This window comes from Canis lupus, chromosome 29 (genome assembly GCF_048164855.1).
Source record: "Canis lupus baileyi chromosome 29, mCanLup2.hap1, whole genome shotgun sequence".
NCBI lineage: Eukaryota > Metazoa > Chordata > Mammalia > Carnivora > Canidae > Canis > Canis lupus.
This window is the reverse complement of record NC_132866.1, coordinates 6848841-6870448: the sequence shown is the minus strand read 5'-3', so window position 1 is coordinate 6870448 and position 21608 is coordinate 6848841. Positions and strand designations below refer to the sequence as shown.

The 21608-nt window shown below is 48.7% G+C and overlaps 1 protein-coding gene across 8 annotated transcripts in view; it reads right to left on the bottom strand.

Annotated features, from left to right (window-relative positions):
- The window catches only part of CTBP2 (C-terminal binding protein 2), a 157230-nt gene that overhangs the window by 95789 nt on the left and 39833 nt on the right, over positions 1–21608 (bottom strand). For all 8 annotated transcript variants that reach the window (XM_072804942.1, XM_072804946.1, XM_072804943.1 and 5 more), the window contains one exon: positions 12732–12833. The gene's annotated coding sequence lies outside the window, so the exon portion shown is untranslated. The remainder of the gene's footprint in view (positions 1–12731; positions 12834–21608) is intronic.

Genomic DNA, 21608 nt, shown 5'->3' with positions numbered 1-21608 from the left:
AATTTTTGCAGCTTTTGCCTGAAAATTTAATGAGATAGTAGTGTGTGAACCTGCTGACTCTAGATTATGTGTGTGCTCCCAATATTAATGTTGGCATAATAAAATAATCTGATCCATACTTGATGAGAGCGTCCCCCATTGCCACCATGGTAAAGGTAACGCGTAAACCGGGGCCACTCGTTTTCCTCTTTTAAATCCAATTACAAAATTTACTAGTCTCAAATTAAACTGCCCCCACTCATCAACCTGGGGGAAATGAGAAGGCGGCAGTGCCGTACGTACAATTATTCCCCTCCGCTCCATTTCTATAAACGTTTCAGCCAACAGTGAGGACGGACGGCTGTTTGTCTAAGGCCTCAGCTCTGGGCCATGGAGGCTAAGAAGAGGCTGCATGTGTCAAAGCCCATCCCGAGAGGCAGCAAGGGTGAGCAGCCAGGTGAGGACAGGGGTCCAAGGAATCCCTCGCCTGATGGTCCAGCTACAGGTGTCCCCGGGGGCACACAAGCCACAAGTGGGGTCCACATCCCTTTGTGTGTATGCATGTAGACATACGTGCAGGTGAGTATTCATGTTCAGCCAGACGGAATAGGTCAGACATGCGGACAACTCTCGGAGGGATTCAAGAGTTGGTCCTTTGTAGGGATTATCTTTTGCCCAAGGGTCCGGGTGCAAACAAAAGGGAAGAGAGGCCAAAAATGACAGCGCAGTGGCAACAGTCAAGGATCACCATCCGAAGGACCCACCATGCAGGTGCCTTCAACTGCAGTGAGATGGTCTCAGCCATCATCACTGGACCGGTGGGAAGCAGGCGGTGTTGTTCAGCCACGGAAGCTTGGGCAAAGCCTGAGCCTTACCCATGCAGGTAAGGGAGCTTCCACACGCCACCACTAGGGGCGGAGACAGGAGAATACACGGGACGGAGCAGGGCACCTGGATAGGCTTGGCTCGCAACACATCACTTAGTTGGCATCTTTGTGTTTAACAGCTCGTAGTTAAGCTGGGGAGTGAGTGGGGCAGGAGGAAGGGCTACAAGAGTCTCCGGTCCAGCCTCTCCCCTGCCTCGGCCCACACCCCAGCAGCACCTCCACAGCTCTGGTGAGCCAGCTCGTGGTCTGCTTCTGCTGAAGAGAGACACAGGCAGACAGACAGACGTGCTGGGGTCTGAGCCGCCCTGCCACACTGGTCCAGCCTGGGGTCCCAGCTACTGCCAAGTCCAAGGGGCTTGTCCTTGTCTGGGGCCAATCCCCTCGGTAGGCTTAGTCTGTCAGGGATCAGAGCACCAAATCCCACACACGAAAGTCAACGTGCTCACCTGCCTGTGAGCTATTAGCCCAATGGGAGACCCCTTCTTAGAGATGGTTTGTCTGTAAACCTGGGGGTGTACAGAGATTGTAGAACGGCTATCAAATCAACAGCAAATCAGGAACATCCAAAGTCAAACCTTTTTATACCCAATGTCTGAACAGTCTGGGAAGACACTGATGGTACACAACAGGCTAGGTGTTCAGAGCAGTCCTGGACTCGGGGTTCAAATCCCACATCTGCTCCTGCCAAGTCCCAAGAGAAGTCAATTAGCCTCCGTTATACATTAAAATCCTGAGAATAAATAAGGATATCTCGGCCCCTGCAGCCCTCGTAGGACCAGCCACGTACTTAGGGACCATGTGCTTGAGAGTGATGGGCATGCTCAGGATGCCGCTCACACGGCTTCCTTTTCAGTTGTCACCAGTGCTGGGCCATTCTGGCCCCCAAATAAAGTCACTTTCAGCTCTGCCTTCCAAGGCAAGGAAAAGCCGACAACTTATAAGCCTGAAGTCCCAGGACTTGGGCTCACTGGAGAAACCATCTCCTCCTCCTACAGGCAGCGTGGAAAGGCACAGCTTCTCACTCTCCAACAGGGAAAGACAGCACTTCCTGGCTCTGCAAACTATCAACAGGTGTGTTTATATATATAAAGGCTCCTGAATTACCAAAACCACTGCCCAAGGAGAAGCAAAACTAAGGACAGAAGTGGGTTCTGAGGACTCCTCGGGCCCAAAGTCACTTGCTCTGAATTGCTCCCTCTAGCCGGTCTGATGTAGGACAGAGGTATGTGAGTGATGGGGGCCCCGAGATCAAGGCCAACCATTCTGGATTCTTCCCAGGACCAATACCAACACACTCCAGCCAGAGGCACCCTCAAAATAGGATTCTACAAAGGCTCAGGCCTAGTTCCAAAGCACGGAGAAAAGCCCCGCAAATTCCACACCGCCAAGCCCTGGAGAAGACACAGTATGTCTCTCAGCAAGGTCACATACAGACCGTGAAAACCTTCTCCTATGTTGAAGAACGGAAGCTATTAACTATGTTACTGGCAAGCACAGATGTTGTCTATATCTAAAAATTCCCAAATAGATCAATTAGCATATTATAAAGAATTTACTTTCATTTTCCCTTGGCAGATCATAAAAGCCCAAACACAACTCTCAGTTTGAAACTGACAAGTGCATATAGCAGAAGATGCTCTATTAAATGCAGACAACAGGAAAAGTAAATGGTATTTATAATGATTAGCCACCTAATTAATTCTAAGAGTAGAATGTCAAAAGCTATAAATCCATTTCTTTGGTACCCGAAGCTCGACATCAAACAAGTCACTTCTGTGCTGAGAAGGGCAGCCCTAACATCTTCCCGACATTCACATCCAGCAATAGGCTGTCCCGCGGGTTTTCCAGGGAAGGTACTCGATTCTAGGTGAAAAAGCAACAGAAATAAATACACTTCCGTGCACGCACGCGCACACGCACCCACAGAAGCAGCAGCAGTAGATTCTGGAATGAAAACCGCTTCAATGCTACCAACACAGGTAAGTATTAACAGACCCTCCTGTGGCCACTGGCTCAGTTCAGAAGGAGAAATTCCCAGGCTCCTGCCCCCTGTCAAGCAACCTGGGGGCCTTTGTTGTTTCTTCCACTTGGCCAGGGAAGGTGTAAGCTGCAGAGTGTTCTCAGACAGACCAAAGTGTAACAACAGGATCATCCTCTGAAACTCTGTGCCTTCTCCTTACTTGTACGTTTAGAAACTACCTTCTGGGGGAGAAGAGGGTGTGAGAGAAAAGCACAGCAGAGTAAGAGCAAGAATAATACAGAACCAAAATTGATAATAGATGCAGAGTTGTCCTTCTTCCCATACTTTCTGAATTTTCTTCCTAGATTGCAAATCAAAATCTGCATTTAAATAGAATATTTTTAATGTAGAAAAGAGGAAGCCCTAGGGTACAGAGGTATTGCGTTCAATATCTATGGGCACAACATTGCATTTCAAATGAGATGCGGCATTTTGAAATTTACTGAATATATTACATATTCCAAATTGTCTTGTTATTACCACTATTTTTACTCAATTCTCCTATCCTAATAGGTGTGTTTCTTTTATGACCAGGACTGTTAATAAAAGTAATGTGATATTACATCATGCTATCAATTGAATCTTGAGAAAAGATTACAACGATCCAAGGATCTCATAAGCCCCTGGCTCTGATAATTCCAGCCATTATTCAGTGTGAAATTCAAACAGTCTGAATTCATTAACATTGGTTGCTACAAATCTGCATTTTCAGACTTTGCCATAAAATGCAGGAGTCCAAACCTGGTGACCTGAATCGAACAGCCTTTCGTGGGAAGAGGCCGTCGTGCTCATGGGCCATTCCCAGCAAGGCTCTGGATGCCGGCCCTCTCCACGACTGACCCACTGCCGCTGGCTTCACACTCCATGTTCGGTCACGCTTGACGTACAGGCAAATCACAGAGACCTTGGGCCACTGACAGGAGAGTGATGACCCGTTCCCAGTGATAAACCACATTACTAAATGGGTCTCCAGGTTGCTGGTCACATCTGGGCACAGAACCTTGACTCCAACACCTCTCTCTCCCTGTGGCTCAGATCGGCTCACCCTCGCAAAAATAAGAACTCAAATCCAATGTGCATATGTGGGAAAGACTTCAGAGAACCCTACACCCTTCAGCCCTTGAAGAAACGTCACTGCGAGGCTGACTGGATGGGGAGGTACGCCTTACTTCCAAAGTCCCAGGAGGCAACAACGACAGAAAAGTCACATGCGAGAAGTCTAGTGTTCTAGCCACCTTTCATCTAAATGTCCAAGTAACCTAGACCACGAGTATGTGTTCTCTGGCCATGGGGAAGTCCCCAGAGCTACCCCTCAAGCCATAGCATGGCTAGCTCATTTCCAAAGCTGCAAATAATGAGGAGGGTATAGGATCAGTCATCCCCACGAAACCCTTACTGTGGACCAGGTACCTGGCTAAGCCCTCCTCAGTGAGTTTCCCTGAACACCCAAACTCTTGAGATTAAGCACCACTATTCACCCCCATTTGACAGAGGGGGAACCTGGGGCACTCTGCACAGGAGGCTCCTGTCTGCCCAAAGTCAAGGCCATCAGGTGGCCCTGCAAGCATTTCCTGGCCCTGCCCACAGGACCCTCCCACCCCTGCCCCCACCATCCATCACCAGGGCCCTGGCCAAGTCTTTGCCTCTGTAACTGGACTCTTTCTTTACCTTCCCCGTACAAACATGCGGAAGAGGTGCCAAAGCCATCAGGCTGCTGGAGGGAGCGGCTGCTACAATGGAGCTCCATGCTAAAGAGCTGGGTTGCTTCCTGGCCAAGTCGAACGCTGCATCAATCTGCTCTGTTTAAACACACAGGCAGAAGGCTTTCCGGCCTTAAACAGGCCTCTGCGGTGCTGCCACTTAAGCCCGTGGGAGATCAGAGTACAAATCAATATGAATCCTCCTTCCTAGAGGAAGTTGCGATCCTACGTCGCGGTTTAGAGGTCATCTTCTGCTGTAATTAGGAAGTAGCAGGGAGTTTTGACCGAATTATGAAAAGCCAGGACTCTCGAAGGTTTTCAACAACTGTGGGGCCAGGGGTGTCAGTTCCACATGCAGGAAAATACTGGCTTGCAAATCTCCAAAGGAGGCAAAGCAGGCGGCCACCACGCTGGGTCCGTGGAGGAATTTGATACCCAGGCCATCTGTCCTTCGGTCCCAAGGGACTCGGGGCCACCAAGCTCTGGGAGACAGTTGGGCCTTCTTGCTGTCCTGAGTCCCCTGCTCAGACTTGGTCATGGAAACTGGACCTGCAAGCCCTCTTGCCAATGAGGCTACTGCAAGCACAGCACCCCAGAGGACAGCAGGGTGCAGCTGGATCCGCAAGCCACACTGAATTCAGACTCCCCACCCTACCTTCATGTAGGGGAGGGCAAGGCATGCCTTTGCCTTCCTGCCTCAGAGAGCTTGGGAACACGGCTCTGTTATCTCAGGAACACATATACCTCCCCCTGGACAGGTAGCGTACCATGCTGGTTGGCCTTCTGTCTGCAGAAAACACTCCCAAGCTAACCCTGCCTTCCAGACAGATGCTGGGATGGGTTTTGCTGCGTACGCCCAGCCATTCCACACGCCTGACCCCATCGCAGCCTGGGATCCATTCGTTCAATAAACAGTCCTGCTGAATCTGTTACATGTGGTCTGTGTATGGAGAAATAAAGGTGACAGGGGCAGGGCACAAGGCTTCTACCTCAGGAAGCTTGCGGTCGTCAACTCTGGAAGGTTCCACATAATTAGAGCACTGCTCCTTAACCTTTATGATCTCCTTTCACCTGATAAGAGTCTGAAGGGTTGGCATCATCAGAGATTAAAATCCCAGGGAAAATCTGCACTCACAATGACTAAAGGGCTCACAGCAGATAACAGGTCACCTCCTGCACTCAGGGAACCCAGATAACAGGTCACCTCCTGCACTCAGGGACCCCAGATAACAGGTCACCTCCTGCACTCAGGGAACCCACACGAGGATCCAGCAAAGCCAGTCCCAGCAGGTGATCCTATTAAGAGGCGCACAGGAGGCCAAGGGGTGAAGGGCAGCGTGACTGGGTCTAGATCTCCCAGAACACAGAGCCTCCCAGTCCTGAGTTCCCGGACAGTGGAAACGGACACAAATGTTCAGTGCACAGAGGCTGCCAGCACTGGAGGGGCAGTCCCGTGACCCTCAACTGCCATGCCCTCGTCCCAAGCTGCCCCGGGAAGAGAGAGCCAAAGCAGCAGCCATCTGAACGGCCTCACCCCGCGCCCCATGGAAACCGATAGCCCGCGCTGCCCTGCTCCGGCTGAATTTTTCAAGGAGTTGCAGGTTACACCCTGTCCAGGCCAACAAAGGTTTCCTTTGAGTTAAACAATGTATAGCTGAACCGGAAGAGGGGAGGCGATCACAGAAAACGTGTTGGGTTACAAGGCACAGGAACCAGATAGCTTTACCACCAAGACTCCTTTTCTGCAAATCTCCCCCATGAAGAGGGAGCACGACACAGTCCGATAAATCCAGGCCCACTCCACACGGAGCAATTAGAAGCTCATGCGGGGACACCCGATCCTGTCCGCATGGAGAAAAGATCGGGATCCTTTGTGGGAGCCACTGTCGTGAGTGCACATTTATGAAGAAGTGGAAATTAAACACGGCGATCAGATGCTCAGAGCTGCTCCTCATGCACGGTTTGGGTGCTTACCCTTGCACACTAACTTTTCCCCCCTAACGTTCTATCTTTTGGCCATATGGGATTAATTTTAACGGCCCTCTCCAACTCACCCCATAGGCTGGTGGCAGTTCTTTTAAAAAGTATACTGCTGAGAAATTGATTTGTTTGCTCCCCATGCCTCAAGAACCCACATAATAAAATATGTATAAATGTCACTGGTCAGGCTGCTTCTGAGAAGTCTAGGAAAGTGCTCATTTCAGCCCCCCTGCACAGGACCCCACTCATGGTACACATCCTCATGTATAACCATGGCCCCCACCCAAAAACCAACGAATTACATAGCATTTTCTTTCAAAATCTCCTATTTATCCTTAACTGGGGCAACTCTAGGGAAATGATCTTAACTGCTATGCAGAAAAAAAATGAATTGCAAATGCACTCAGGTGAACCAAGACTTTATTTTTAATAGCACAGGATCAGGTAGGAGTGGCCAGGTTGCCAAAAGGAGATGAGGGGGAGGTGGGCATGGCTTTGATTGGATGGATGGATGGACGGACCAATCAATCTAGCAAAGGTACTCTGCTGGGAGCTAGCTAGGAACCTCAGGCAATAGGCCCAAGGAGAACTGGATTCTCCAGCCATTACCCAAAACCTCACTTCAGAAAATGCTTAAATCAGGATCCAGAAACTGGATTATGACAGACTCTGAAAATACCAGGGCTCTTTCGGTGTCACACGGGCTGTATGTGGAGTGTTTCATTAGCATCTGTAGCAGGGGGAGCAGAGGCTAAATTTAAAGTCACACCAGATCACACCTGAACCTGGGGAGGCAGCGTGTGTCCCTCCATAAAATCCTTGTTGGGGGCACGGCAGGAACTAGTTATAACTCAGACCACGTTAAATAAAGGTACTGGTCTAATGCATTCTAGAAGTCGTAGTAACGGTGGCAACACACATGCCCTACACAAAAATTCAAAAAAAAAAAAAAACAAAAACAAAAAAAACCACCTTTCCCTCTGCTGTTAATCGTCAACATAAAGTATCATCTCCTCAGACCAGCAGGGCTCTAACCCTGCAGGCCATCACCTCCTTCAGCTCCTCCCTATAATCTCCAAACACTCCCCAAGCCTCGGGAAACGTCATGGATCTGTCTGCTGCCAATCGCCTCTGGATGTCCCGGAACGTGGGCTACTGTTCCCTGCCGTCCACTGGGAGAGACCAGGGGTAGGAGAGCCTCTGTCTGGGGCTTGTCTGGGCATCCAGACAGCTGTTCGCGCAGGGGCTTGCTCTGCGCACACGAGCCCTGCACCGCGGCCACGCTCAGCCCCCACTCCATGTGGACCATGTGCTGGGGAGGGACAGGCTGGTCACACGCTAGAGAAGAGGAACGTATCGGAGACCAGGGGCCCCAGGAGTTGTCACCAACGACAACGGGGTCCTGAGATGCTGCTGGCAAAGCACATCACACTACTGCAGCGTTTCAGGGGGACACGGGGAAGCCAGAGCTTGGGCCACATGGTCAGGGTCTCCAGCCCTATCCTCTCACAGGTCCCATGTGCTGGCAAAGAGATCGGACCATCAAGTTCCTCACTTTAATACAGGAGGGATCTTGGAAAGGCAGGGGGGCCACACATCCATGTTTCCCAGCACGACACGTAGATGGGGTTCCGCGGGGTCACAACTCCTGCGCCAGCAGGGGAGAGGGTCACAGGGAACCATCGCTCCCCAGCAGCTGGGCCCCCCCCAGCGGGAGCACAACTCGGCAGAGGCCCACCCTGGCCGGGAACCCCGGGAAGTACAGACAAGCTTGCTTACTCTGGACACACGATGACAGAGAGAAAATTAAGACCCTGTGTTTCGTTCCGCGCCTCCCTGGCTTGGCCAACTGGCCGTGATTGGAACCAGCAGTCCTGAGGAGTGGGAGGTGGGCAACGGTACCGACAGCTGGAAACAAACCCACCAGGACGAGCCGGGGGCTGGAGGCTTGACCCGTGTGGGGCAGACAAGAAGAAACTCTTGAGAACAGAAACAGATCTCGGGCTTCTACGCAGAAGCCACACTAGGATTTTGAGGTTCTCGGGAGGAAAGAACAGGCCCGGATGGATCAACAGCTCCCAGAGAACGGCTCCCGAGTGAGCTTGGATCTGCGGCTCAGGAAATAAAATCCAAACAAGACCCAAGAACCCAGAGCCCAGCTGGGGCCCTCCTCCCTTCTCCACAGAGCTGGCTGGAGCTCCAGCAGCATCTTCCCACCCCCCAGCTCAGCCTCCTGGCTGTTTCTCATCTAGAGAGAGTTCCCCTGCAGATAGAAGGCCCCGCGAAGCCTTCTCTGATTTGTGGTTTCCGATGTTGGCAGTCTTGCCTCTGGCCGAAAAACTGGAGGAGGATCACACGTCCCCAGTGCAGGCGGAGAGCTCAGGAGGACCCCGGAGGCCACAGTGCCAGGACCAACACGGCCACCCCACAGTGTAGCTGCTGGTTTTATAGAGTAGGGCAATACTTACCCTTCTGTTTTTCAGGAAGGAAATCGGTCTTGGCAGAAACAGGGCAGAGGCCCCAAAGACCAGGCAAAGGGCTTCACGGAACCCTGCTGGCCCACTGAAGCCACTCCGCAGATGGCCAGCACAGCCTGGTGCCCACGGCAGGCTTGGGTGAGGCTCTCCCCACCCGCCAGGCACATCCGTCACCGGTCCCCTGGAGACCTCAGCTTGCCGCCTTCCCGGGGGTGGGGAGCTTATGAAAGGGGTTGAGCTTTCACATCGTTATTATTATGCTCTGTCAAAATAACACTGTGCACAAGCTTCTCTGGGTGCAAGCAGCTGGATACGTTGCCACGTCTTTGCCAAACCACAGCCACCGCTACCCAGCCATCATCTTACAGAATAAAGACAACGAGCTTTGATTTGCATTTCCACTTATTTGTAGACATTCAACAAAAAGGACGCTTATTCTTCCCTAACCACCTTTGTTGCAATCGCGAGGTAACTGGGCGCTGCTGCAAATGTTAACGCTTAATAACAAAACAGCACCAGAGCAACAATGATCCATCTGAACCGACGGAGAACAAACGGTCCGGTTCTAGGAGAAATCGGCAAACCAGAGGGCACTCCGCGTAGTCATTTTAACAACAACACACAGGACGAAGAGCAAAACCACAACAAAAATGCAAGATACAAAAACTTCGCATGCCATTATTCACTCATAATAACAAAATGAGACTCTGCAGGAAGAAAACTGAAAGGTTTCATTTGAAATTTATTTTTAAAAGGTCATAAACCAAAATAATGAAGTCTAGAATTAAGAAGCACATAATGCTCTTAAGTGAGGACGTACTCAAAAATATGAAGGTCAAAAAGGACGTACAAATGGTTCTAGAGCCTCAGAGGTTTGCCATTCTGAGGCTGTGGCTTTTCATGAGATTTTGTGCAAAACATCTAACTTCCTTCTCCTCTGCCCACATTAAACAAGATCTGTCTAGACCAGAGACCTCAGCAGGTGAGTTACCGGGTTGAAATCAACACGTGGTCTTTCCTCAGGCTGCAAGGCAAGCTGTCCCTCTTATGTTGCTATGTATAGACCACAGGTGGGGCTGACTGGGGAGGTGCCAAAAAAAAAAAAAAAAAAAAAAAAAAAAAAAAAAAAAAAAAAAAAAAAAAAAAGAAAGAAAAAAGAAAAAAAAAAAAAAAGGCGGCGGGGGGGGGGGGGAGGTTTACAATCTACTGGGCATAGTGACAAGCCATAGAGAAGAGTTCCAAGAGTGAACACATGCCCCTAGAGACGTGTGGGACTCCACCCTGTACTTGTGAGGGTGGTTGGGGCAAAGGTAAACTCCACTGCCAGATACTTGGGGCTGGGGGCACCAGGCCAACAGGGCTTGGTTCTAGACACGGAGAGCATCCTCCCGGCACAACAGCCATGCTCCAGCTATGGTCAACTTCAGTGTGCTACCAAACATCTCGAGCTCCTCCAAGATGTTATCAAAATGCATTTCCCCAAATTATGCCCCAAACACAGAAGTGGGAACGAGCTGATATATCAGGCTAATGTCTGAGCACGCTCAGTTCTCAGGAAAAATGTGTTATCAGGAACCGTGTTGCAATCGCATTCTGATACAGATGCAATGCTAACCGTTCTTCTCTTGGAGGGCAAGACCATCAATAAACAGGAGCCTGCCATGGTTCAACTATCAGGCGAAGTCAAATGAAAATGCTGTTACTCAACAACATTTTTGATATTTTTTAAAGTCCATTTCATCTTTTACAATGAATTCCCACATTCTTATCTTTAGAGGAAATAGTTTTCCAACCCTGTGGTGTCTACAAAACGTACTAGGTGTTATGCTCAAGTTTTGGCTATCTAATGGAGATGTTGCCCCCACCCACCCCGCTCCGCTCCGCTCTCGCAGCCAACAGGTAAGGGTCAAGCACCTTGCAGTGAAGCACCTGGCACAAGGCACTGCCAATGGTTGGATATGGAACTGGACACAGGTGCAAGTCCAATGGATTTGCATCACTATTACCGTGACCCCGAAACCGTCTTTAGCCCCAGCACCCGATACTGAAACCAACACCCCAGGAACCCCAGGCCCACAAAGATTTTGTAACATCATCTCTGCCTGAGAATCCAGCAGACAGGATCTTAAAAGTTTCTCTTAGAAGAATAGGTGAAAGAAAGGAATTAACATTGGCCCCAAAGGCAAAACTCAGTGTCTACAGTTCAGAGTGGCTATCATGACTTAATAATAAATATACTCATTTCCCCCAAAGAATGTTCGGTATTTCTAGTCTCTCGTCCTCCCTGATGCTGAGATTCTTGGAATTGTTCCAAGACTATGGAGTCTCTTCTGATAAGCAGTCCTCTGAACTATATACTCTACTATGGCCTTTGGTCGGGCAAGCCCTCTTGGGTCACTCTCGGGAGTGGCTTCCAGACGTCCACACCAAGTTTAGTCATAAAAGACAGGGGATCTTGGGGATCATCGTAGTCCAACTACTGAATTCACACCTACGACCTCCAAATGCCTGGAAGAGGTAACTGCTGGCAAGCAGGCCCAGGTCCCAGGTCATCTCACATCAGGATCTCCTCCTGACTCTATCCCATAGGTGGATGGGGAAACACACAGGGAGACCCTTCCCTGGGCTACAACCCTCCCTGCTCGTTAGGTTCAGGCTGTGGTTGTGTTCAACCTCCCACCCACTGGTGCTTATAGAGGAATACTGCCCTAGAGGTCTCTAACAGAGCCCAGCTCCGAGGAAGCTGGGCCAAGCCCACAGGGGTACACCTGCCCATTCCCCGAACCAGAGGCTTGATGCTATCCCTAACACTTCGGGCAACACGCCCAGGGGTTTGACAGAAAGGACACCGAGAAAATTTGCTCTCACTCTTTTTCTTGCTTTTAAATGACGCTGTTAGCTCAAGGAGAAAACATTTTTTTCCAGCAAGAGAAACATCAATCACTTCTGAGAAGTTGCCATTTTGAGACTTTGAGTAAGATGCAGGTTTTGTGAAAAATGGCAAGTGGCGTGTTGTGACTAGACCCTGGACCTCCAAACCTTGCTCTGGGTAAAGAATTGAACTACCATCGATCGAGATTTTCTCAGCCACACTCCGGAGCGAGCACAGGCAAAACTGAATGCTCTCTTCTGCACACACCCACACCCCCAGTCAAATGCACCAGAAAAAAATCATTTCATGTTCAAGACATTTCTAGAGGTTGGTAACTCTAAAAATCTAAGCTCATTAGAGCTATGCCTTCATCAGCAAACTGCTTTCTTTCTAAAGACATCCATCTACCTTTTTACTCACGCGTCTTTGGGGGTGGCATGAGACTATTTCCCTAATTCATTTTTATTCTTTGTAATTAATACGTCGAGAAGTCCTAACACGACTTCCATTCTGCCTTGAGTTTCCTAGTAGTATAATTTCCGTTGACTTATCTCTGTAGAAGCAGCGACAGCAGAAACAATCACTTTACACTGAACTATATTGCTTCAGAGTTAATTACATGTATTTTGCTTTTGATAAATGAAAATACCAGATGCAATTAATTGAAAGACAATCAATAGGATCCTGCTATTAGACATCGCAATGAAACATCCAGAGCCTGCTGGCAATCCATAGTCATCAACTAATTGAAAACGCATTCCAGAGGGGTTTTAAAAAACCTGAGCTTTTACCTGGAGATATTTTATAATAACTCACCAATATAAATCTGTCCACAAACTATAGTTCACACGATGGGCTGTCCGTCTTCGTAAGGGAATCCAGCTTCATTGGTTCAAAACCATTTAAGGCGATGAAAGTCTGAAAGTACAATGAATTGGGTCAGTGGAGCTGAAGCAGTGATTTTTTTTTTTCCTGTTGTTTACATCTAGCCATTCCTTAATTGCATTTTTCCAATGCCTTCGATTCTAAGCTACCAGAGGTTATTAAATGGTTTCATTAAAAATACTATTTGTCTTGCTTTAGTCACACACCAGATCAAATTAAACAGTAGAGCACCAGAACAAATGAACCCTTTCCATCTATTTTGACACAAAGCCAAGTGTGCAAGACCAGAAGGTGATATTGTGTCATCACCGTGAAAATGTCATTTACATCTCTTTACATCTCCAAGTAGCAAGCAAAGGACAACACAATCAATACCTGCAAGCAAAAAGTATTACCAACTGTTTGAGAAATATGGAAGTATAAAGTGCAATTCATAAGCCCATGGTTTATAAGTGCTATTAGCATAAATGCTGACAACTGTTAATCCACTGTAACTCTGATTAACGGTTGCAGTTGTCCATTAATAGAAGGCATTTTAACTTACTACTGAAATTGATTACTCAGTTAAGAATTCAATCCTAATGTTCAATAAAATTGCACTTTCTTGGCAAATGCAATATGAAATGAGGTGATGCATTAAACAGCACTCACATTTATTTTACTATACAAGGGACGAAGAGGAAATCTATTGCGGTACCATCGCTTATCTGAACCACTTCCTATATGCACGGAGTCATAAGAGGGGCAGGTGGGGAAGGTACTCCTGGGGCAGGCAGCACAGGCAAGCACCCGGACGAGTGTGTCCAAGTGCCTCTTCGGTGACTTTCCCATGAAGAACAGACAGGATTGCAACACTGCACTTGTCATGCAACCTGACTGTCCATGTTTCAAGGTAGTATTTCTCAAGTCCCGTGAGAAAGGAGAGCTACGCGTCCTGGAAATGAACTGTTGCAGCCAACCCTGACCATTCCCAAGCCCATCTTATAATCAATCAGGATTCAGATGGTTGATTAATATTTCAAAAAGGGTATGATATCACGGAAACCAGCTTCCCGGCTACATTCTACTTTCAAACCATTCGAGTCTTGGGAAGCTAGAGTTTGTGTGTGCTAAGAGTTTCTTAATATACTTTTTCCTCCTTTAATTTTTTTTTAAAGTAGGTTCCACAACTAGCATGGAATCCAACGAGGGGTCTGATTTCACGACCCTGAGATCAAGACCTGAGCCAAGGTCAAGAGTCAGATGTTCAACCAAGACACCCAGGTGCCTCACTTTCTCCTCCTTTAAAACAATGGGGTCATCTCTTAGCATAACCAATCCTGTGGCATAACCTGCTCAATAACACAGCCAGTCAGAGAAAGGAACCACTGGGCCTCCTAAGTCCATCCACTACCCATTCAAAAGAACCTATTTGTGTTCTCTATTCAGCACAACATAGCAGAGGATCTGGGTGCTCCAACATCAGCCAGATCGCACAATAAAACTAGAACTGAGTCAAGGGCCGGCACGGTTCTGTACAACTAGCCGGAAAAAGGGGGACCTCTATAATCAGGGTATGATTTACCATACCTAGTAACTATCCTGAAATTTTCAGGAGGCCAGAGCTTGCCTAGCTAACTCCTGTGCACCCTTCAAAACCCATCTCCTAGATATCTTCTGTAACACCTTTCTGCTCCAGCTGCCAGGCTGTTTCATACCCTGACCATCTCCAAGTCTCTTCAGTGTTAAATGTCTTGATCCCATGTGATTCATATCTAAATTTCTCCAGGTGTGGACCATAGCTGAAAAAAAAATCAAATATTTAACTAACTGTATAACAGAATCTATATCCTCAGTCTAGTACTGCTTGTCCTAGTAGGTCACAGGCTCCCATTTCATTCCTGTTTCCAGCACTTACACAACAGACAACTGAATGTATATGGATACATATAAATGATGCGTTTCCAAAAACGTGGGGAAATTATACACACATCTGACTCTTGGATGACATGGGAGTGAGTAAAGTGTGCGGGTCCACTTATACGTGGATTTTTTCCAACAGAGTACAGTCCTGTAAACGTTATTTTCTCTGATGATTTTCTTACTTTTTTCAAGCTTGCTTTATTATAAGAATACAGCCCATAATACAAGTAACATACGAAACGTGTCAATCGACTGTTTATATCATTATTAAGGCTTCTAGTCAATCATAGGTTATTGGTAATTAAGTTTGGGGGGACTCAAAAGTTCTATGTGGATTTGACTGCACGGGGCGGGGGGGGGTCCCCAAGTAGTTCAGGGGTTGACTATGCAACAATAGGAAGAGCTCCCCTTTGGAAAGGAAGGAGGGAAAGAAAAGCTGTTGGGGAGGTGAAATTGAGCAGAGTGTAAAGAGACTTCTTGTTTTTAAAGGAAGGTCTGAAGAAAAATATACTAACAAGGTAACATTTTACCTGGGGGGTTAGATTTTTACTTTAAGATACTTCATAGTGAAACTAAAAAGAGAACAGACAACTCTGCCCTTTTAGAAGGCTTCACAGAGGAGGTGACAAATTCAGGAGAGCCTGCGATGGCCCAAGCCGACAGGGACGACTTAGTAGCAGCAGATCGAGAACATGAAAAAAGGTTTGGAAGACTGCCAGGATGTTGAAAGCCGGGGCCCTCTGTTACTTGGAGGTGGAAAGAAGTACTTTTAAAAGCCAGAGCCCCAGAGGGCACCTGGGTGGCTCGGTTGGGTGTCTGCCTTCCGCTCGGGTCATGATCCAGGGGTCCTGGGATCGAGTCCCCCATAGGGTTCGTGCTTAGCTGGGAGCCTGCTTCTCCCTCTCCCTCCCGCTGCTCCCCCTGCTTGGGCTCGGTCTCCGTCAAATAAATAAAACCTTCAAAAACAAACAAAAAAACAACAACAACAAAAAACACACAACCATGAGCCGCGGAAAGGCTACGAATCCACAGACCCCCGTTTCCGTGCATACTCGAAGGCAGCACAACGCACCAGAGTGCCACGCAGACCCGTCACGATTTAGAACTTTCAGGAGGATGCACGAAGGCACAGGAAGGACTTAGCGTAAAATCACCACAGCTCCTACACAGGCAACCTCGGGCCCAAGCAGGGGTCCCACTGAGGGCCTTGGCCACGGTGGGTGAATGCATCAGGTCGGGGTGAAAGGCTCCTGTTTTTCGCCTGTGCCATCACCTGAGGGAAGCTATTCCACATCCCGTGGCAAGTGTGTTCCACCCACCTTTGGGGAGTCATGGGGCATGCACTCGCGAGCACCCCGCCCACACAGGAGGGGACAGCAGCACCCAAAAATCTGGGGGAGCATCAGCCAGGCCATGTCCTGGGGCTGCCTACAGATGGGAACAGACAGTTCAGGACACATGGCCTAGAAGGAACTTCTCCTGGATTTCTAGTTCCTTCTACAGGAAGTCACGCCTATGAAAGTTACTATTAGGTATACAGTTAAGTAAGATTACTTTTCTGAGCCGGAATGAGATGGAAACCTGGGAAATCTGCGAAGAGCCAGACCAAGCTCTACAAAGGTTGGTGCAGCAGTGGGCCCACGAGGCTCTGTCCTGGCTCATTCCAGAAGGACCTGTCCTGCCTCAACTTCAGTGTCTTTCCCAAGAGCTCCTGTGCCCTGCCCTCCAGCATCCAAACTGCAGTGAGGGGAGTACACGGCAGCTCAGCCTTGGCTCTCCCACCCTCCCACCTGCCGCATCCTCCACGGAAAAGGCCCACTGACTGCACTTGCTCCGTGTGTTACTTCGCACGCTACTTCGTACATCTCAGCTTTAATGTGCCACACCAGCTCGTGTTACCACTTGGGGCCGACCTGAACCCCATCTGGATTCTCTGCTCTGCCTCACATTTGGGTCATCGAGGCTTTAAAATGCCCATCCTGTCCTGCCATGGGTGGTGGGGGCTACAGGAGGGACCCACAGAAACAAAAGCCGTAAGCTTTCTCTTAAGAGAAAGGAAGAGCTCCCCTTTGGAAAGGAAGGAGGCTCCCAGGGGAGCCCCTCATGACCCGAAGGTCCGTGGGTCCACTCCTCATGCAAGACCTGTTTCAATCTACTCTCCCCTCCTGCTGCAGACTGAGGCCCCTATCACTGTTCAATGTGAGAGGGCAGTGACCCTTAGCGAAGGGACCACAATAGGGACGTGAAGGCACAGAAAGGGGGTGCCAGCCAGGTGCTTTCCCTGATATACACAGCAGGTCCCCTCAATAGTCTCAAGTTCAAAGGCAATAGACAAGGAAAAGCCTCAGGCAGACGTGGAACCTAGCAGCTCATAGAGAACCCAAACGCCTTGTAAAACAGACCTGCCTGGGTCACAAGTCCTTCTGGACCAGGTGGATGAACACATGCCAACACCAGGAGAGCATCTCACAGGATGCCATGAGCGCCCTGGGCCCCTGTTCCACGATGACAAGGGATGGGCACTTGGTTCTGTCTCCACACCGGGTCCTATACTTACTAGTCCCTGGTTCACACCCTGGCCACCTCGGCTGTTCTCTCAGGGCAAGAGCTCCCATCTCCAGTTGGCCCACTCTCTTCAGGGTCACTATGAGCTTGTGGGGGGCAAAGCAACCCGCCAAGACTAACGAGATGGCATCAGGGCTCCCCCAGCAGCCTGGGCAGAGCCAGGCGATGGATCTACATGCCTGGGGAGCTGCTGAGGAGCAACGTGGGGGCAGGACGGGCCAGCAGTGGGGGTGCGGGGGGGGGGCAGCCTTCTGCCTCTGAGCACGAGGGGCCACAGATGGGATCTGCGCTCCAGTCAGGATGCCAGGCCAACTGCAATATACAGCCCAAGTGGCCCAGGATGGCACCCCCACCCCTCTGCCCACCCAGACTTCAATTGTTAACTCATCCCAGAAAGGCCCAGCCCACCGGCATGAAGCAGTACAGAATTCTGGTTTAGCTGTTACATGGGAAAAAGTAAGGAAAGAACAACGTTCACCGAAGAGCAAAATGTTCCCTGCACGTCGGTCACGAAAGAATTAACACGGTGTGATCTGAGATGCCATCACCTCGGCGCAGCCAGGTTATTCCTCCCCAGGATTCAATTCCACTCACTATTGCCTAATAATAAATAAACCATATTAATTAGCTTTGAAACAATTAGCCTTTATTCATGGGAAGAAAAAAAAACAAAAAAAAACAAAACCCACAACCCTGAAAGCTAATTCTTTCCAGGTCCCCATACAGCCCACGTTGGCATTGAGACACTTAAGGTCAAATCAACACTTCGTTATAATCCCACGATGTCCAAGAGTTTCAGCTTCAATAAGAAAAATGCCCTCCAGGCAGAAACTTTACATACACAGTCTTTGTGGAGAATGTTTATGGAAATTTTGTAATATTAAATATGTTCAAGCTGGTTTTAAGTTTTAAGAAAGTTAAAGGCCCAACAGCCAAGATTTTAAAACTCTGGTCTTCAAATATAAGGGCAAGCCAGTGGAAAACTGTAAGGGAAGCACTGGAACTCTGCCATTTTTTTTAAGGAAAACAAAATAGGATATTTTCTCAGTGTTGTCTCAGATGTAGTCAATTAATTTGTCCCTTTCTCTGCTTTGTTTTCAGGGTTTTTTTTTTTTTTTTTTAAACTTCTGTGTCCTATAGAGCCTGAAGATTTGAGAGCGGCTAGGTGGGCAGGAGAGCACAGCCCTGTAGCATTAGCTGGGCGCTGCACAATGCTCCGACTCCAAGCTAGTGCGCTGGAGAAATAAACAGGAGGAGAAATAAACAAGAACACCAAGTAATTCCACTGGAGAAATAAGCAAGGACATGAAGGTGCCAGGTGGGGGGTGAGCTGCGGGGGTGGTACTTGGAAACAATTGTAAAAATGACCAGGGAAAGCAAATTAATAAATGGGAGCTGATCAGGCCTGGCACAGGCCAAGGTTTTTTTTGGGGAAAAAAGTAGATCCATAAGCATCAACCCCCCACACACAATGACGTCATTTTGTGAATTCAAGCTGTGTTCCCACACCCCAAACTGCCCAGCTGGCCAGGGGAGGGAAGGCAGCTGGCCTGAGCAGTCTGACCCTCTCAGCTCACAGAAGCCCGTAGGAAAAGTCAGACAAGCCGTGAAGCTGCTTTGTTAACTCTGAAAAGACCAGAGGAGCGGAAGGAATCCTTGCCAGGGGGCCAGGACCCCCTTCAGATCAGCCTGGCTCACAAGGAAGCCCGGCCACTGAGGCCTCTGCTGAAAAGTACCAGGACCCAGTTTCCAGCAAGGGAGGAAATGAGATGATGACCCCCCGTGGCAAGTCAGAGACACCTGTAGGTGGCTTCCCGTGGTTCCAAATAGTTAACAGGAAACTATAGGCCAAGGCACATACTCCTCTGTATTCTAGGGCCTGGAACCTGCCAGGAGTGTAAGCAGACATGGGTTCCCTGAAGACAGAGCCCACCTGGTGGAACCACTAACCCATCAGGGCATCTGGTAGGGAGGCCCTTGGCCTGAGCTTTCTCCCTGGTAGGGTGGCGGGCTCCGAAGAGGAAGAGGTTCTATCTAAATGGCCTTTCCTCCAGGTACCCCATCTAAAAACCCCATGTGATGAAAGGGCAGGGGGAAGCAGAGGGGTCTCCTGATGCTCAGTACCACCACGACATCGAACTTACAGGCTGACAGTCTTTAAAATAAAATCCACTGATGAGAAAGCAGAATGTTGAAGAGTCAGAGAGCCAAACAACTCCACATGCTGCTGTGGGAATATGAGGGCTCCTTTTCTGAGAGGTTTAGATTTCATCCTTCACCCCATTTCCAGCATTTACATAACAATAAGAAACCATCTAAGATGCCCCCAACAGCTAGATAACTCTCTCTCATGAAACACAACAGATACACACCTACATTTGCTGTGCCTGTATACCATACACTTACACCACCTGTATCAAAGATTGGCTCAAAAAATATTTAAATATTTAACATAGGAAAAATACTTATAGGTTAAGTGGAAAAAGAAGTATGAAATACATAGAATAATCCAATCATAACTTTAAATAGCCATTTTTGGGACACCTGGGTGGCTCAGTGGTTGAGGGTCTGTCTTCGGCTCAGGGTATGATCCCGGGGTCCCGAGATCAAGTCTCTCATTGGGCTCCCTGCATGGAGCCTGCTCCTCCCTCTGCCTGTGTCTCTGCCTCTGTGTCTCTTATGAATAAATAATCTTTTTTAAAAATGGTTACTTTCATTTTTTGTATATACTTAATATGAGACAATTTATATTCAAAATGTTATTTCTCTACACTAAGTTTAAAGGGTTTTTTTTTTTTTTTTTTTTTTTTTTTAAGATTTTATTTGTCAGAGAACACAAGCAGGCAGAGGCAGACAGAGAAGAGTTTCGATCCCAGGACCCTGAAATCATGACCTGAGCTGAGCCAAAGGCAGAAGCTTAACCGACTGAGGTGATTTTTTAAATCTAAGTCTTTCGGATTCTGAAAATCATTTCATTTTCTTCATTCTTTGCTCTTTTCCATTTCCTGCAAAGAACAGAACATGTATAGTGAAGATGCTGTGGGTTCTCTGTCAAGATGGGGTGGGGGGGGGGGTGTCCTGATGCTGGGAGGTGAGCTGGGGATATAGGACAGGAGGCCCCAAGTCACGGCAGCAACTATCTAGGTGGGTTTTGAAGCAAGTAAGGTAGCTCCCACATCCTGGTGCAAGTTCAGCCTGCAACGGGGTGTCCCTCTTGGGGATTCCAAAACATAAGTTTGAATTCCAATGGCCAAGCAACCTAAGCCAGAGAATCCATGGAAGGAGGGGGGGAGACACCAGCATAGCAGGGGGTCCCTGGGCTCCAGGGGGGAGCTGGCCACCCACCCCCACCCACCTGGGCCTCTGGAGAACGACGCAGCACTGGCCGGGAGAGCAGGGAAGACGGCTCAGCAGGCTCCGCCAAGGTCTTGGCCACAGATCAGACCACGGAAGAATGAATGGAGAAGCACTGGAGAATTTAGAGTGGAGTCCTCAACCCCTAGAGAATTACTTACAAGAAGAGCGATCAACTTTCAATAGCAACAGTACTGATCAATGGGCTCCATGCGGAATATTGAGCAGGGCAGTGGAGTGGGTAAAATTCATGCGGGACAGTTAACAGCCCGTCAGGCCCCTGCTGTCCCTCCCCACCCCCGTCCTCACCCCCACCCCTTTATAGACCAGAGAAGCCAATCACTGCTGTGCTTGTTTTGTAACTGGTTTAGCTGGTCAGCTCCACGCCAGCAAGAACACCGTGGATTTTAACGTTGTTGGAGACTAAGCAAGAGTTAAGAGTCGTAGAAGGAGGCTGTATGTGGTCCTGGAAGAGTTGCTCATCCTCAGAATGCCTTCCTCCCATTAGCCCAGGATGTGACATTAGCACCTCGTTTGTTGGGGATCCCTGGGATACTGTGGGGCTGTGTACAGGGGGCTGGGAGCAGGGTGGAAGCACTCGAACAGCCCTATCATTTAACAAATGCTGTCTTAGTGACCTGACTGGGTAAATTCAAGAATCCAGAGTCAAAGGGAGGAGAGAAATGAAGGAGAGGAGAGGAAGGAAGGAGGAGAGAAAGGAAGGAGAGGAGAGGAGAGACACGGAAGAGAGGAACAGAGGAAATAAAGGGTGAGCCTGCAGGAAATTAGGTTGTTTTATTTCAAAGCAAATTTATTCAAACCCAAACCTCAAGGTTCAGGGAGGATTTAAGTATAAAATGAAGTACATCACTGCCATCAAATGGAACAGATGTGGTACCTGCAACAGAGGAGAGGACCTTACATTTTAAAATCCACTTACAAGGCTGGGCATGTCACAGACTAGCACGTGGGGAAACCCTGCACAGA